General features: G+C 50.5%; 1 non-coding gene across 1 annotated transcript; it reads right to left on the bottom strand.

Moving 5' to 3' along the window:
* Positions 1-335: 335 nt before the first annotated feature.
* Positions 336-490, bottom strand: LOC143176755 (5.8S ribosomal RNA). The gene has a single exon (XR_013001265.1). It is a non-coding gene; the product is annotated as a 5.8S ribosomal RNA (ribosomal RNA).
* Positions 491-7,286: the final 6,796 nt, after the last annotated feature.

Raw genomic sequence — 7,286 nt, 5'->3', positions numbered from 1 at the left:
AGTTGTCGCTCAGATCCATATCGCAGTGGAGCGGTATCCGCGGGCGGTCGTAATTGAACGACGCACGACGCCGCGAACACTCACGCGAGTCCATACAAACGATTCCGATCGTTTTGCAACAACTAGAACGTACACTGTCCGTGAAATTCACAGAATTTTCGCGTGTCCGCGACAAACGCCGACGAGACACCCATCGTTCGCTCGTACGTAGCATCCTTCTCTTAACCCGACTCAGAAACGTTCTTTGCGCCCTTCGGTAAAAAAACGTTCGATCCGAAGAGGTGAACGACGGCGGGGATTTGACAGAGCTACGCAAGCAGTGTATGGTACGTAAACGACCCTCAGCCAGGCGTGGTCCAGGAATTGTATCCGTGGACCGCAATGTGCGTTCGAAATGTCGATGTTCATGTGTCCTGCAGTTCACACGTTGACGCGCAATTAGCTGCGTTCTTCATCGACCCACGAGCCAAGTGATCCACCGTTCAGGGTAATCGTATAAATTTTATATTTCACATATATAATTTTATTCTCATTTGTTCGACCTAATATCTCTCTTCTTTCAAAGAGAAGATAAAAGTTGATACCTGAATCTCCGACCAGCGCGCGAAGGAGATTCAGGCGTCGCCTTGGAGACGACACCGAAGCCTTTCGAGACGAAAAACGTTCAAGTAATATGTATATATTTCTCGACGTTCCGGGCGTATAGTGCATTCAAAAACCCGCGAAAGACGCAGAAGACTCGCACGCGTGGAAACGACGGGGATATATTTTGTATCCTACCCGATACTGAATCCATCGCGTGCAGTCGACCCTCGCGTTCTTCCGATCAGACGCATCTATTGTTGCGCGCATGTTTTCGCGTCGCATCGCGCGAAACGTTGCACGAATCGTACCGATCGATCGATTGAAAGCAAATAATGAAAAAAGACTTCACAGCTGGCTCTTTGCCGGTCATTCGTCCCATGTTATCTCTTGCCGCGAAATTGGCGCGCAAGAGTTGGGTGTCAGACGCGCGGCTTTAAAACGAGCTTCACGGCCGGTCCCTTCGTTACCGCTTTCGTTCTTTCTCTCGGAACGACCATGAACGAACACGACGAGCGACGCTACGGCATACACACGTCCACGGATTCGATTAAAAAAACAGACTTCACAGCTGGCTCTTTGCCGGTCATTCGTCCCATATTATCTCTTGCCGCGAAATTGGCGCGCAAGAGTTGGGTGTCAGACGCACGGCTTTAAAACGAGCTTCACGGCCGGTCCTCTCAATTCCGTGTACGGTACACGCAAGATGCGGGTTCCACTTCCAGACTACCCGGTCCCTTCTCTCTACGAGAATCGATAGTAGAAGAACGGCTCGAAAACGCGTCTCAGAGACTAGGGGAAAAGAAGCGGTATGCGAGCGAAACGAAAACGCATTATGGAAACGTCGCGAAACAATGTTCGACGGTTGCTCGGTTCCAATCGTGCGGCCGTTTCAATTTCTCGTGCGCTTCACCGTCCCTCCGTAACTCTGGCCGATCGCGTATACCGAAGAGCCGACACGCGCAAAAACCACAGGCATTGTATACTGTATATATATATGTTACAGTCACAGCCTTCGCGCGTTTTACTCTCCGACGCGGGGTTTCCACGACGAAAGAGAGACAGTTTCGTGGCGGGTGACTCGGCCGAATCGCTACGACGGGTATTTCTATTATAGAACGAATCATCGCCACCCTTTACCAGTGCCCGACGAAGGAATCACAAGGTCATCTGGAGTTTACAATGCCAGCGACGGTAATTCCAACGAAGACCCGATAAGTCAACTCATCGTTCTATTTCTCCCCGTACAGAAAAGCGAATCGACGCTAACGCACACTCGCGCAAGCACGAACGTTCTCTTCGCGTGGATCATCCCATCGTCGAAAGATGTAAAGACGCATTGGAGATCGTGGTCTCTGGCGGGCTCATTGCACGCCCCACTGCATATCTTTCCTCGAATCGAGAATGATTCGTCCACTAAGGCTGCGAAACTACGCGTCGAGGAAACTAGGGGAAAGAAGCGGGATGCGAGCGAAACGACAATACATTATGGAAACGTCGCGAAACAATGTTCGGCGGTTGCTCGTTTCCTCCTGCGGACGTTTCATTGCTCGGGCGCTTCACGTCCCTCCGTAACCTTCGCGCGATCGCGTGCCCCGGAGAGCCGGCAACCGGTGAACCACAGGCGTATAAACTATAGTCTTCTATAGCAAGCCTTCGGCGGTTACTCTCCGACGCGGGGATTCCACGACGAGAGAGAATTTCGTGGCGGGTGACATCGGTCGAAACGCTACGACGGGTATTTCTATTATAGAACGAATCATCGCCACCCTTTACCAGTGCCCGACGAAGGAATCACAAGGTCATCTGGAGTTTACAATGCCAGCGACGGTAATTCCAACGAAGACCCGATAAGTCAACTCATCGTTCTATTTCTCCCCGTACAGACAAGCGAATCAACGCTATCGCACCTCACGCATGCACGAACGTTCTCTTCGCGTGAATCGTCCCATCGTCGAAAGATATAGCCGCTTGGAGATCGTGGCCCATCAAGTTCTTCCGTAACTCCTGCGCGATCGCGTACCCCGGAGAGCAGGCAACCGGTGAACCACAGGCGTATAAACTATAGTCTTCTATAGCAAGCCTTCGCGTTTACTCTACGACGCGGGGATTCCACGACGAGAGAGATTTTCGTGGCGGGTGACACGGCCGAATCGCTACGACGGGTATTTCTATTATAGAACGAATCATCGCCACCCTTTACCAGTGCCCGACGAAGGAATCACAAGGTCATCTGGAGTTTACAATGCCAGCGACGGTAATTCCAACGAAGACCCGATAAGTCAACTCATCGTTCTATTTCTCCCCGTACAGAAAAGCGAATCGGCGCTATCGCACCTCACGCAAGCAGGAATGATCTCTTCGCGTGGATCGTCCCATCGTCGAAAGATGTAAGACGTACAGAAATCGTGGTCCATCACGATTATTCGTAACTCTCCGAGTCGCGTATCTGAGAGTAGGACAAACGGAGAACCACAGGCATAAATAATACTATATGTTTCTTATATAGTTAGCCTTCGCGTTTTACTCTCCGACATGGGGATTCCACGACGAGAGAGAGTTTCGTGGCGGGTGTCTCGGCCGAATCGCTACGACGGGTATTTCTATTATAGAACGAATCATCGCCACCCTTTACCAGTGCCCGACGAAGGAATCACAAGGTCATCTGGAGTTTACAATGCCAGCGACGGTAATTCCAACGAAGACCCGATAAGTCAACTCATCGTTCTATTTCTCCCCGTACAGAAAAGCGAATCGACGCTATCGCACCTCGCGCGAGCACGTAACTACTCTTCGCGTGGATCGTCCCATCGTCGAAAGATGTAAGACGCACGGAAATCGTGGCCCATCAACGTTTTTTTGTAACTCTGCCGATCGCGTATCACAGAGCCGAGACGCACATACCACAGGCGTATAATACCGTTTTCTTTCGTATGGTAAGCCTTCGCGTTTACTCTTCGGCGCGGGGTTTCCACGTCGAGAGAGACATTCGTGGCGGGTGACATCGGTCGAAACGCTACGACGGGTATTACTATTATAGAACGAATCATCGCCACCCTTTACCAGTGCCCGACGAAGGAATCACAAGGTCATCTGGAGTTTACAATGCCAGCGACGGTAATTCCAACGAAGACCCGATAAGTCAACTCAACGTTCTATTTCTCCCCGTACAGAAAAGCGAATCGACGCTGTTGCACCTCACGCAAGCACGAACGTTCTCTTCGCGTGGATCGTCCCATCGTCGAAAGATGTAAGACGCACGGAAATCGTGGCACATCACGTGTTTTCGGAACTCTGTCGACCGCGTATCTCAGAGACGACGCGCGCGAACCACTGGCATATACTATTATATATCGCGTTTTACCCTCCGACGCGGGGATTCCACGACGAGAGAGAGTTTCGTGAGCGGGTTGACTCGGAAGAAACGCTACGACGGGTATTTCTATTATAGAACGCATCATCGCCACCCTTTACCAGTGCCCGACGAAGGAATCACAAGGTCATCTGGAGTTTACAATGCCAGCGACGGTAATTCCAACGAAGACCCGATAAGTCAACTCAACGTTCTATTTCTCCCCGTACAGAAAAGCGAATCGACGCAATCGCACCATACGCGTGCACGTAAACAACTCTTCGCGTGGATCGTCCCATCGTCGAGAGACGTAAGTTTTCATAGTATGAATTCGCGTTTTACTCTCCGACGCGGGGATTCCACGACGAGAGAGAGTTTCGTGAGCGGGTTGACTCGGAAGAAACGCTACGACGGGTATTTCTATTATAGAACGCATCATCGCCACCCTTTACCAGTGCCCGACGAAGGAATCACAAGGTCATCTGGAGTTTACAATGCCAGCGACGGTAATTCCAACGAAGACCCGATAAGTCAACTCAACGTTCTATTTCTCCCCGTACAGAAAAGCGAATCGACGCAATCGCACCATACGCGTGCACGTAAACAACTCTTCGCGTGGATCGTCCCATCGTCGAGAGACGTAAGTTTTCATAGTATGAATTCGCGTTTTACTCTCCGACGCGGGGATTCCACGACGAGAGAGAGTTTCGTGAGCGGGTTGACTCGGAAGAAACGCTACGACGGGTATTTCTATTATAGAACGCATCATCGCCACCCTTTACCAGTGCCCGACGAAGGAATCACAAGGTCATCTGGAGTTTACAATGCCAGCGACGGTAATTCCAACGAAGACCCGATAAGTCAACTCAACGTTCTATTACTCCCCGTACAGAAAAGCGAATCGACGCAATCGCACCATACGCGTGCACGTAACAACTCTTCGCGTGGATCGTCCCATCGTCGAGAGACGTAAGTTTCATAGTAAGCCTTCGGCGTTTTACTCTCCGACGCGGGGATTCCACGACGAGAGAGAGAGTTTCGTGAGCGGGTTGACTCGGAAGAAACGCTACGACGGGTATTTCTATTATAGAACGCATCATCGCCACCCTTTACCAGTGCCCGACGAAGGAATCACAAGGTCATCTGGAGTTTACAATGCCAGCGACGGTAATTCCAACGAAGACCCGATAAGTCAACTCAACGTTCTATTTCTCCCCGTACAGAAAAGCGAATCGACGCAATCGCACCATACGCGTACACGTAAACAACTCTTCGCGTGGATCGTCCCATCGTCGAGAGACGTAAGTTTTCATAGTATGAATTCGCGTTTTACTCTCCGACGCGGGGATTCCACGACGAGAGAGAGTTTCGTGAGCGGGTTGACTCGGAAGAAACGCTACGACGGGTATTTCTATTATAGAACGCATCATCGCCACCCTTTACCAGTGCCCGACGAAGGAATCACAAGGTCATCTGGAGTTTACAATGCCAGCGACGGTAATTCCAACGAAGACCCGATAAGTCAACTCAACGTTCTATTTCTCCCCGTACAGAAAAGCGAATCGACGCAATCGCACCATACGCGTGCACGTAAACAACTCTTCGCGTGGATCGTCCCATCGTCGAGAGACGTAAGTTTTCATAGTATGAATTCGCGTTTTACTCTCCGACGCGGGGATTCCACGACGAGAGAGAGTTTCGTGAGCGGGTTGACTCGGAAGAAACGCTACGACGGGTATTTCTATTATAGAACGCATCATCGCCACCCTTTACCAGTGCCCGACGAAGGAATCACAAGGTCATCTGGAGTTTACAATGCCAGCGACGGTAATTCCAACGAAGACCCGATAAGTCAACTCAACGTTCTATTACTCCCCGTACAGAAAAGCGAATCGACGCAATCGCACCATACGCGTGCACGTAACAACTCTTCGCGTGGATCGTCCCATCGTCGAGAGACGTAAGTTTCCATACTATGAATTCGCGTTTTACTCTCCGACGCGGGGATTCCACGACGAGAGAGTGTTTCGTGAGCGGGTTGACTCGGAAGAAACGCTACGACGGGTATTTCTATTATAGAACGCATCATCGCCACCCTTTACCAGTGCCCGACGAAGGAATCACAAGGTCATCTGGAGTTTACAATGCCAGCGACGGTAATTCCAACGAAGACCCGATAAGTCAACTCAACGTTCTATTGCTCCCCGTACAGAAAAGCGAATCGACGCAATCGCACCATACGCGTGCACGTAACAACTCTTCGCGTGGATCGTCCCATCGTCGAGAGACGTAAGTTTCATAAGTAAGCCTTCGGCGTTTTATTCTCCGACGCGGGGATTCCACGACGAGAGAGTGTTTCGTGGCGGGTGACTAGGCCGAAACGCTACGACGGGTATTTCTATTATAGAACGAATCATCGCCACCCTTTACCAGTGCCCGACGAAGGAATCACAAGGTCATCTGGAGTTTACAATGCCAGCGACGGTAATTCCAACGAAGACCCGATAAGTCAGCTCATCGTTCTATTTCTCCCCGTACAGAAAGGCGAATCGACGCTATCGCACCTCGCGCGAGCACGTAACAACTCTTCGCGTGGATCGTCCCATCGTCGAGAGACGTAAGACGCACGGAAATCGTGGTTCATCGCGTCTTTTCCTACTCTCTTGAATCGCAATTTCGTATAGAGCCTACACACGCGAACCACCGGCATATACTATTTCTTCTCTCATAGTAAGCCTTCGCGCGTTTTACTCTCCGATGCGGGGATTCCACGACGAGAGAGTGTTTCGTGGCGGGTGTCTCGGCCGAATCGCTACGACGGGTATTTCTATTATAGAACGAATCATCGCCACCCTTTACCAGTGCCCGACGAAGGAATCACAAGGTCATCTGGAGTTTACAATGCCAGCGACGGTAATTCCAACGAAGACCCGATAAGTCAACTCATCGTTCTATTTCTCCCCGTACAGAAAAGCGAATCGACGCTATCGCACCTCGCGCGAGCACGAAACAACTCTTCGCGTGGATCGTCCCATCGTCGAAAGATGTAAGACGCACGGAAATCGTGGTTCGGCGGGCTCTATGCGCCTTGTTCAAAGTAAAAAAAAAAAATTTCGACGGACGGGAGAAGTGTATTTCTCCGCGCGTAAGCCGTTCGAAATTTCCGACGGACGGGAGATGAACTCTCCGCGCGTAAGCCGTCTAGTCATACAGCAGAGCAGGTATCGAGATACCTCTCTGTGCATGATCGTTCAAGTATTTTTCACGAGGAAGCGTTGTTGCACGTTTATCGCTCCTTCCTCCTCTGTATATATAATATTATTTCTCTTGTGTATCGAGTGTGTGCAGAAAT

This window comes from Nomia melanderi, unplaced genomic scaffold, assembly GCF_051020985.1.
Source record: "Nomia melanderi isolate GNS246 unplaced genomic scaffold, iyNomMela1 scaffold0802, whole genome shotgun sequence".
Taxonomy (NCBI): Eukaryota; Metazoa; Arthropoda; class Insecta; order Hymenoptera; family Halictidae; genus Nomia; species Nomia melanderi.
The sequence above is the reverse complement of the archived record's forward strand: the minus strand, read 5'-3'. Positions and strand labels throughout refer to the sequence as shown.